Raw genomic sequence first — 12,049 nt, forward strand, 5'->3', positions numbered from 1 at the left:
GGCAGCAGATCGTAATATATACATCAATCAATGTTAAACACAACATAACTAAAGAGACTTTTTCTGAGCAAACACTTTCCACAACTGTTTTTTACTAATTAGAATGATCTGATTCGTGTCATGTCTTTTTCAGCAACATTAAATATAGACTTTACATAACTTATGAGACAATGGGAAATATTTTAGTGCATATTTACAATATCTTCAATAACTGATTTGACCAAGCTAATTTAATACATAAAATCTGTTTATAAGTGAAACAAACAAACACACACACACACACACACACACACACACACACACAAACAAGTTTTAAAAGTTTATGCAAAAAGAAAAATTCATTTTAAACCATTAAAATATTTAATGCATTTCAGACAAATATAATTTGCAGTGTGACATTTTCATTTTTAGCACTCAGCAGTAATGTTTTGATATAAGAGTGTGCATACACATGCAGTACATCCATTTGAAATATTTCAATACGATAAACAATGGAACAACTGAAATCAGCTATCATTGCCTTGTAAGTATTCCCTTTACTTTTTTGGATTATACAAGATTAAATTTTGATTGAAATGTTTAAACACACTGTGTTATTAACATTATGTCTATAAGCTGATATGTACTGTGTAACCACAGCTCAAAATATTTTCCATGAAGTATACACACATATATATATATATATATATATATATATATTTTTTTTTTTTTTTTTGTCAAATTATAGGACTGTAGGACTCTGAGCCATCTGTTATAATATCCTTTTAATGACATTGCTGAGGTCACAACTTATAAGCATGGACGAGAGGATTAGAGTTCATTAGGTTTACCACTTTATAAAGATTGTACTTAGAAAACACAAAGTTCTTCAGAATTACAGAGTATGTACAATTTGAAAGCATTGTTGTTTCCATTCAGTGCTATTTCCCTTTGAAACACATACATGTATAGCAATTCCAAAAATCTAGTTCTTTTACTTTCATTTGGAAAAAAATGCAGTCATCTTTTCCACATTAATACAATATTCAAATCAGTGCAAATATTTTCAAAATATTTTTATGTGGAAAATGTTTCTTCTTTGTTCATGGAAAAAATGTGTAATTAATTCGGTAACTTTCACTCTACTGCTCTAAATGTTGAGTCTCTGTTTAAAATAATGTAAATCTAGTTGCAAATAAGTGAATAATCATTTGTGTCATATTGTTGCTTTTATGTGGATTGTTGTGGAATCTATAACAGAAACATGTCTCACCGATACAGTTCAGAAGCACCAAAAAATATTTAAGAATCTATATTTGAGAAAATAATTGAGCCAGATCCTTAAAAGTACTTAAAAAACATCTGAAGTCTTAAATCAAGAAAAGTAATAGGGAATTTTTCTTCTGTTTGCAGCAGCAGCATTAACCTGTCAATAAAACATATTAAAAACTGTTTTCTTATTTACTATATATTCTTATAAATTAAATAAATGACAGTACTATCAGTTAATAATATTATAAATAATATTAAATATTATAAATATTGTTTCCCTAATGAGTTTCACTGCATAGCCTCCTCTGGTAACAGGTGATAATTTGAAGTCCATTACAGTGATTAATTTGCATAATAAATAACTGTTTTGAACACATTACCACCTGTTACCAGTAACTGCAGTTGATGATGATCATTATGATGAAACTGATTCACTCACGTCAGTACATTGACAGCAATTGGAGTGTATTTATCATTTTCCAAGCTTTGAGGAATGGAAATATAGCAGCTCAACACCATGGTAATGTACACTCCGCTTTCCTATATGGCTGCTTCTATGTTTAGATCTAATTATACCATGCACAAGTGTTGAAGTTGTCCTACAGAGTGTGTCCTCCACTGGGATTTCTAGCAGGATGTCAGATAAACATTCTTATTGATTAGCACCAATGAAAAATTCCCCTTTACGTCAGGCTGAGCTTTGTAATGTTATATTTGGGCACAGGAGGCCATTTTGTTTAAGAAGCATCCAGTCATGTGACCTAATAGCAACAAAGGTCCATACTGTGTTCAGGAATTGACTTCTAACAGCTGCACACATCATACATTGTAGGACTTCATCATACAAATTTCATACAAAATTTGAAAATATATTTTGACTGTTAAACACAGTATATCCATGAAAGTAACATGAAAGTTCACGTTATTTTGATGGCTGTACTACATTTTATATTGAACATGAAATAATAATAACAATTAAATAATAAATATGTTTTTCTTTTAACTTGTTGTTATTGTATCCTGAATGAAGGACGAGCCTGACGCTGAAAACATAAGCAATAAATATTTTTTATTAATGAAAACTCAGAATACATTTTTAATGAATATAAAAGATATATAAATATGACAAATAGAAACTCAGCATTACAGTCATGGCATATGTAATCACTTCTCATTTGTGAGATATGAATGTTAGCCAGAGTGCTGATGATGACACAGGTCAATCCAGTGTTGTGTAAAACTGAATGTCTTAAAAATATCTGATGTGTGAGCATGGTCACCTGTTAGTGGTGACCTGCCTTATTAGCTCTCTGGGGCCGGCTGCTATACTTAAGAGCAGCCCTGAAATTGATAATGAGACTTGAATGATATTTGAATAGAATTACATGCCCACATATAGGGAGTGGGTTTTGCTGGTCAAGCACTTTGCTCTTAATAAAAGGAGGACCACTTGTTTCTTACTGTGATTAAGTGTCTCGTTGTGTACTGAGCAGTGGTATGAGGCTCCTTTGCATCTTCCTTTGCATCTTACATTTATTTTTGATGTTTTTCATTTTAGACTAATTCTGAAAAAGCTGCTGTTTATATTATATCAAATCGGCAGATTTGAATTAAATAAAAATAAAAGTTAAATAAAAGTTTTGAGATTTGTTCAGACAGTGGTTGTTTTGTTACTTACTTTTCATTCAAGGTTGTCCTGTACATTTCCAAATGAAGAGCAACATAACAGTGTAGAGAAGTATAGAATTCTTATTCTTTTTTCTGTTTTTGCAGTGTTTTATCTACAGCTGTTAGGAGGACAGGTGATTCTAATGATTATATTGATTTCTTATTCCATTCATGTTTTCTCCTTCAGTTCCTATCACCATGAGTACTGATGCAGAAATGGCCCAGTATGGGCCGGCCGCTCCCTTCTTTCGTAAGCCAGAGAAGGTGAGGAATGAAGCCCAGAATCGCCCATTTGATGCTAAAACTGCCTGCTTTGTCCCCGATCCCAAGGAACTGTACATCAAAGGAGTCATCCAAAGCAAAGATGGAGGCAAAGACTGAAGCTGGGGAGGTGAGCTTCTTCTTTAATGAGTTTATAAATAAGTCACATATATTTGGTTGTAGAGTAAAACAGAGGCAAGCAATACAGCAAAAATATATATTTTTTACAATAATGAAAAAATAATAGGTGATTATACATTACATACAGCAGTATTAAAACAGTAAATTAAATTGAGGTAGAGGTAGACTAAAAAAAAATAAAAATAGCAGAAAACACACAGTTAACACATAAATGTTCTTTATTAAAAGTACTAAAGACGTGCTTTCAGTTTCTTGAACATATTTCCAGATTTTTTTTCTAAAATAGTTCATTGTTAGCGGTTGGTTGTATTGTCTGCTTTTTTAATTAAAGTAATTATATTACAAATGTAATGTCAACAGTTCATAAGACCATACTCAATATCTCAATTGTATAGTTTTAGTGTTCTCTTGTTTGTTTATTTGTTTGTTTTTCTCAGTAACAGTCTTTTGAGCCTCATAATGTAGCATGAGTAACATGCTGATTTTTCAAATCTAAAGAAAGATTAGAACTTGATATTTGTCTCTCAACTACAGAACAGTTTAGGTGTCTTGCATGGTTGTAAGGTGTTCCATTTTCTCAATTCATTTTACATTTTTAATTCAGGTTTGAAAGTTGTCTTCCAACTTATTTTCTATTGAATTAACCCTAGTACTTAAACTTTAAGAGACAGTTGTTGTTTTTACACCAGTCAGTCGATTGCTCCTAGTCTATCAACTGGAGAATTTATTTAATTACCACTTGCTATAGCCTCAAAACATTTCCTTGTACTTACCAAATAACAGAAAATCAGCTGACTCACAATATGCTTAATAAAAGTTCATGGCCAGTTGTTGGATCTAGAATGAAAATTCTGATGTATTTTCTTAGAAAAAAAAGACTTCTCGTGATTTACTCTACGATGCTTACAGACAGTAACAGTAAAAGTTCAGAACTGTCACCCCATGAACCCTCCCAAGTATGACAAGATAGAGGACATGGCCATGATGACCCACCTCAATGAGCTTTCTGTGCTGTTTAACCTCAAAGATCGTTATGCAGCGTGGATGATCTATGTAAGTAAAGCTCAGAGAAATGACCAGACTCTTGTACATAGCAGTGTCCCCACTAATGTCATTATGAGTGCTGTCTCTGCAGACCTACTCTGAGCTGTTCTTTGTGACTGTGAATCCCTACAAGTGGCTCCCAGTCTACAGTGCTGGGCTCCACCTCACATTTTTTCTGTGTCGAATAATGCATATCGAAATATATTGACTGGTGAGTTGACCTTATGACAGTGAAATCCTTGTGTGTTTAAATTTGAAATTGACTCTGGATTACATTTTAGAAGAATAATGTTTTCTGAAGTGCTTGTTACTTCTTAGAAAGCACAGTAAGGGGAATAATCATAGGGGAATAATCGGTATACTTTTTCTGTATGTGACTGACCTGTCTAATTTTGTTTTTTAGACCGAGAAAATCAGTCCATCCTGATAACGTATGTTTATTTGGTAGCACTTTAAATGAAGCGCATTATAATGCATGTGTGAGCATGTCTGTTTCGTTAAGATGACAGAGTAATGTCCTTTAAGCTCAAATGATTAGCCTATGTTCCACACTTGACACTCTCATGGAGCCACAAAATAGAACTTAATGACTTATATCAGTTCTATGAAAGATTGTCATACCCTCAAATTGACATGATAATTTCTGTAGGTTTCTGTTGATTTTGTGGCACATTTTTCATGAAACCGATACACCAGGACATGACCTTAACTAGGCCGTTGCCTTATAACAAGTTAGCTTGTTTCATAGTTTAAGGACCCTTACATCAATACAATACTATTTATTCATCAAGTAGCTTATGGTTACAAAGTGCAAAGTGATAAATACTTTACAGTGTTTTATTTGTCCCCAAACACACTGATACATTGTAGTACTCTTGTTTCTGCAGTGGAGAATCTGGTGCAGGAAAGACTGTGAACACCAAGCGTGTCATCCAGTACTTTGCGACAATTGCGGTGTCTGGAGAAAAGAAGAAAGAAGCAACACCTGGAAAAGTACAGGTATAAGAGGCATATAACAAATCACACAACAGCAAGAATTAGAGAAGACTGTAATGGCCTTGTTGATACCGACAACAAACTTTTATAGGGAGCGCTCGAAGATCAAATCATTTCAGCCAACCCTCTCCTGGAGGCTTTTGGAAATGCTAAAACTGTTAGGAATGACAACTCCTCTTGCTTTGTGAGTCCAATTTTTAGAATCTTATTCTGATCTTCATGGGCAAAATATATGAATATTGTAAAAGCTGTTTGTGTTAAGTTTGCTGGTTGGTTTTGTACAGGGTAAATTCATCCGGATTCATTTTGGAACCTCAGTAAAACTGGCTTCAGCGGATATTGAAACATGTATGTCCTTTGCACATAACCATGGTAAAATTGTATGTTCATAACTGTGTTGCATTGGTCACATTTTTTGTCTTTTTCCTCAGATTTGTTAGAGAAGTCAAGGGTGACCTTCCAACTTTCTGATAAGAGGAGCTACCACATCTTCTATCAGATCCAAACTGGACATAAGGCAGAGCTGATTGGTAAGGTTTATATCCAAGATGAAACCTCATAGATTCAGTCCATGCCTATTGCCTTACCGTTTCCTTCCTTTCTTCTTCTTTTCACAGATACACTTCTAATTACAACCAACCCTTATGATTTCCCCATGATCAGCCAGGGTCAGATTTCAGTGGCTAGAATTAATGACAAGGAGGAGCTGGAAGCTACGGATGTAAGGATTGTTTTCTAAGTCACTTTTTTTTACACTTATTCCTAGAAATGCCAATGCAATCATGGCATATTTAAACTCCTTCACATGCCCTTCATGAGACAGCTATAGACATCCTGGGTTTCACTGCTGAGGAAAAGATGAGCATCTACAAACTGACTGGAGCAGTGATGCATTATGGAAACATGAAATTCAAGCAGAAACAGCGTGAGGAACAGGCTGAACCTGATGGCACTGATGGTAAATGAAAAATATACTTTTATATCTTGTCTGTAAACATTTTTTGCTGAATTTTTGTTGATGATTAAGCGTTTGCTATAGTATCCATAATAATTATGACATGAAAGTATTTAAAAAAATACACTACTATGCAAAAGTCGGTAAACAGACGGTATATAAATCAAGTTATAATAAAACTAAAAAAGTATATTCAGTAGAAAAAAGTGCATAGCGGCCATGCTGATATTAACTGAATAAAAGGAGGTCTCTGAATTTGTAATAATACATCAGACAATCATTAGTCTAAATTTTGGCAGTGGCTGACAAAGTCGCTTACCCGATGGGCCTAGACTCTGCTGAGTTACTTAAAGCCCTCTGCTACCCACGAGTGAGGGTTGGCAATGAATATGTCACCAAAGGACAGACTGTTCAACAGATATTTGTTTGACACCTTAATATTGTTGTTTTTTTTTTTTTTTTGTTAACTCGCCTCAGTAAAAAAAAAAAACAGCTACTCTACTCCTCTAGGTTGTAAATTCAGTTGGCGCATTGGCCAAGTCTGTCTATGAGAAGATGTTCTTATGGATGGTCATCAGAATCAATCAGATGCTGGACACCAAACAACCTAGGGCTTTCTTTATTGGAGTGCTTGATATTGCTGGTTTTGAGATCTTCGATGCAAGCAAAAAAAACTTTGTTGTTTCAATTCCCAGGCTCTATGCAAAGCATTTGGAATGATTATATATGATGAACATGTTATTCCTAACTTGACTGTTCTTATAGTTCAACAGCCTGGAACAACTCTGCATTAACTTCACCAATGAGAAACTGCAACAACTTCAACTGCAACAACTTCAATCACCACATGTTTGTGCTGGAACAAGAAGAGTACAAGAAAGAGGGAATTGGATGGGAGTTCATAGATTTTGGAATGGACCTGGCTGCCTGCATTGAGCTTATTGAGAAGGTAAGTCATAATAACTGTCAGCTAAATTAATAAAGTCAATTTTTTTTAACCTCTTTCAACATATGTTTTGTTTATAGCCAATGGGCATCTTCTCCATCCTTGAGGAGGAGTGTATGTTCCCCAAGGCCACAGACACATCCTTCAGGAACAAGCTTTATGATCAACACTTAGGGAAAAATAATGCCTTTCAGAAGCTCAAACCTACCAAATGCAAGGCCGAGGCACACTTCTCCTTGGTGCACTATGCTGGCACGGTCGACTACAATATCACTGGCTGGCTGGACAAGAACAAAGACCCATTAAATGAGTCTGTTGTTCAACTGTATCAGAAGTCTCCAGTCAAACCTCTGGCTCTGCTCTACATGTCGTTTTCATCAGCAGAAGCAGGTAAGTCTATATATGTATTAACATATTATACAAAGTTTGTCATATATAAATGCCGCAATTTCTGTGGTACAGAGGCAAGCAATGGTGGAGGAGCAGGAGGAGAGAAGGGAGGCAAAAAAAAGGAGGTTCCTTCCAAACAGTCTCAGCTTTATTCAGAGTGTGTATAAACATACATGCTTTCACTTATGTATAATTATTCTGTACTTTAACCCTTGATCTTTAACATACCTCTCTTACATTTCCCTGTAGGCGAATCTTGGTAAGCTGATGACCATCTTGAGAAGCACGCTTCTACATTTTGTGAGGTGTCTGATAGCCAATGTGATGAAAACACAGGGTACTTAGAGTTTGATATAAGCATGTGCCTCTTATTAATCCAAAGTTTGTTTCACATGATTATGTATAATATCCTAATTGAAATTTAATTTAACACACAACCAGGCATAATGGACAACCATCTGGCCATCCACCAGCTGTGCTGTAATGGTGTGCTGGAGGGTATAAGGATCTGCAGAAAAGGCTTTCCCAGCAGAATCCTGTACGCTGACTTCAAGCAGAAGCAAGTCAGACATTCTCTGAATCTGGTTCTGAGTCTGTTATTAGGGCCTAATGTGTAGTGTTCCATTTTATACATTACAGGTACAGGGTCCTGAATGCTAGTGCTATTCCTGAGAAACAGTTTATTGATAGCAAGAAGGCTTCAGAGAAGCTCTTGGGATCAGTTGACATTGATCACACACAGTACAAGTTTGGCCATACAAAGGTAGGAATTTTAAAGCAGTCTTGTAGTAAAGTAAAAGACATAATTTTGAAATTTGAGTTTCAAATGAGTAGGAACTGGTTAAATTACATCTGCCTGACTTAATCCTGTAACTGAAAAAGTAGTGGTGAGATTTAACACTAACATTCATAATCAGTCTCTATATCCTGACTAATGGTGTTTTTCAAAGCGGGTTTACTGGGAACACTAGAAGAGATGAGATATGAAAAGCTGGTTGCTCTAGTGACCTGCACTCAGGCACTTTGTTGTGGATACCTCATGAGGGTGGAATTTGCACAAATGTATGCTCAAAAGTATGTACGGTAACTCCAATGAACCCCTTAACATTTAGTATGAATTTTGTATGCTTTTCAGCTCATTTACATGTGCTTGGCTTTTTTTTTTTTAAAGAGATGCTATTTTTACCATCCAATACAATATGCGATCATTCATGAATGTGAAACACTGGCCCTGGATGAAGCTGTTCTTTAAGATCAAGCCTCTACTCAAGAGTGCTGAGACAGAGAAAGAGATGGCCACCATGAAAGAAGATTTTATGAAATGTAAAGGGGACCTGGCCAAAGCAGAAGCAAAAAGGAAATACCTGGAAGAGAAACCTGTCACCCTGCTTCTTCTCACAATACATTTCTTCCCACAATAATGGTAATATTAAAGAAATGTCTTGGTGATAACTCTACCACTTTAAACTCTACACATATTAAGCCAAATCTACCACTGCCAAATCTACCCCTTCTGGCCTCATAATTGTCCTCATTTTTAATTAAATTGGCTTAATCATTCCCCTCTAGTTTCCTCTCTACCAAACAGCTGATATGCAGTGAGTGCACTTGGATGCAGTGGATGCAATGGATTAGTGGCCATTGCATCATCCAGGTAAATGCTGAACATTGGTAGTTGAGGCAACTCTCTAATTTTCAAAAATGCAAAGCTTTGAGTGTCTAAAAAATCACTTTTTATTGTTTATTTAATTATTTATTTATATGTTAACTCATGAGTCTCACCTTTATTTAAAACCTTGACCTGTTTTGAGCAGGTTCAGAGTTTTGGGGGTGTATTCATGTAAATAATTTGTGTGATTGATGACGTACAAGTTTTTTATTAGCATTAGCTTTGTAGATCTAATGCTAAAGTAAGAAGCCAAGCCATTCACTTTAATCACATTAGAATTATGATGAAGGAAGTCTGTATATTTAACAAATAGATTGATATGTTTCTTCCATCCTTTTAGGAGACTGAGCATCTTTCAGATGCAGAGGAGAGATGTGAGGGACTGATCAAAAGTAAGATCCAGCTGGAATCCAAGCTAAAGGAGACCAATGAAAGGCTGGAGGATGAAGAAGAGATCAATGCTGAGCTCACAGCCAAGAAAAGGAAATTGGAGGATGAGTGTTCTGAGCTGAAAAAAGACATTGATGACCTTGAGCTTACCTTGTCCAAAGTGGAAAAGGAAAAACATGCAACTGAGAACAAGGTCAGGATATAAATTGAGATTGTGGAGTTGAATAATTGATTAGTCAGAGCAAAACCAAAAAGACTCTTTTCTTATAACAACTTACGACTTTTACAGGTAAAAACCCTTATAGAGGAGATATCTAGTCATGACGAGGACATTACAAAATTGACCAAGGCAAGGAAACACCTTCAAGAGGCACACAAGCAGCCTAATGAAAGCTAAAACTAAACTTGAGCAGCAAGTAGATGATGTGAGTACAAAAAAATGTGTGACTATGCTCTTGTCTTTCTTGATTAATTGATCTCGTGGCAAATCTCATTTTGTTCTGTGAAACAGCTTGAAAGATCACTGGAACAAGAGAAGAAGATCCGCATGGATCTCGAGAGGGCCAAGAGGAGACTTGAGGGTAGTTTGAAAGCAAACCAGGAAACCATAATAGACCTGGAAAATGATAATCAACAGCTAAAGGAGAAACTCAAGAAGTAAGTCTATGGGAAACTTTAACAAATACAGATTCATTTCAGATGTAAACAATGTGTCCCTTTGCAGAAAAGACTTTGAGGTAAATCATCTCCTGAGGAAAATTGAAGATGAGCAAGCCATGGCCTCACAACTTCAAAAGAAAATCAAGGAACTACATGTACGCAGTTTGCCAGTCATTATCTCTTTTTTGGCTCAAATCATGTTTCTCTTACACTAATATATTTTTCTCCTTTGTGCAAGGCTCGTACTGAAGAACTAGAAGAGGAGCTTGAGGCTGAACGTGCAGCCAGAGATAAGGTGGAGAAGCAGATGGCCGATCTCTCCAGGGAACTTGAGGAGATCAGTGAGAGATTGGAAGAAGCTGGTGGAGCCACTGCAGCTCAGATTGAGATGAACAAGAAATGGGAAATTGAGTTTCAGAAGCTCCGTCGTGATCTTGACAAGTCCACCCTGCATCACGAAGGAACAACTGCAGCTCTGCGCAAGAAACAAGCCGACAGCGTGGCTGAGCTTGGTGAACAGATTGAAAATCTCCAACGTGTAAAGCAAAAGCTTGAGAAAAGAAGAATGAATACAAGATGCAGATTGATGATTTAGCAAGCAATATGGAAGCAATGGCAAAAGCTAAGGTCTCAAAATAGATCTTCATACTCAAATTAGAAATACAAAATAAAATCAAATTAAGTCCTTATATAAATTACAAGTTGATATTGTTGTGTCTGTGAGAGGTTAATTTGGAAAAGACGTGTCGTAGTTTTGAAGACAAGCTCATTGATTTGAAAACCAAGAATGAAGAGTTTACAAGACAGATTCATGACCTCTGTGCACAAAAGGCTCGACTTCAGAGTGAAAATGGTAATTCAGAAAAATAATCTATTCTTTGCTGATTTTTTTTGCACAACATAACAAAGAAAATATTTTCATTTACATAGACTTTTCCCTGCAATTTTAAGAGAAGGAAAGCCTTATCTCACAATTTACATGGGGTAAACAGTGTTGCACTCTGTGGCTTGATGAGTTGAAGAAACAACTGGAAGAAGAGACAAAGGTCCATCACGTCAACCATTTTGTCAGATTCCTTGCATTTAAATTTCAAGCAGGATTAATTCCAAATATCCAAATATCTTTCTCAATTTAGACCTCCTGAGGGAACAGTTTGAAGAACTAGAACTAGAAGCCAAAGCTGAACTGCTGCGTGGTATGTCAAAAGCCAACAGTGAACTCGTTCAGTGGAGAACCAAATATGAGAGTGATGCCATTCATCGCACTGAGGAACTTGAGGAGGCCAAGTAAGTATTTTAGTCAGTTTGGGTATTCCAGGTATATTGAGGGTTGACAATGGAAGCAATATTATAAAGGTGTTAATTTTTTCTATGGATTTGGCCTTAGTTTGTGCCTTCACTGTATGTAAATGGGATTATATATAACATGCACACTGTGGTACACAGGAAAAAGCTTGCACATCGTCTCCAAGAGGCAGAGGAGCAAATTGAGACCACAAATGCAAAGTGTGCTTCCTTAGAGAAAACCAAGCAGAGACTTCAAAGTGAGATTGAAGACCTAATGGTTGATGTTTCAAAATCAAACACATTTGCAGCAAACTTGGACAAGAAGCAGAGAAACTTTGACAAGGTAAAATAATGTAACTGAAAAACAATGACAATAGGTGTGGCACTGTGG

At 35.9% G+C, this 12,049-nt stretch overlaps 1 pseudogene; it reads left to right on the forward strand.

Moving 5' to 3' along the window:
• The first annotated feature begins 1,633 nt into the window (after positions 1-1,633).
• On the forward strand, positions 1,634-10,372 carry LOC136665035 (myosin heavy chain, fast skeletal muscle-like; annotated as a pseudogene).
• Positions 10,373-12,049: the final 1,677 nt, after the last annotated feature.

The sequence above is a fragment of the Hoplias malabaricus genome, chromosome 13 (assembly GCF_029633855.1).
Source record: "Hoplias malabaricus isolate fHopMal1 chromosome 13, fHopMal1.hap1, whole genome shotgun sequence".
Taxonomy (NCBI): Eukaryota; Metazoa; Chordata; class Actinopteri; order Characiformes; family Erythrinidae; genus Hoplias; species Hoplias malabaricus.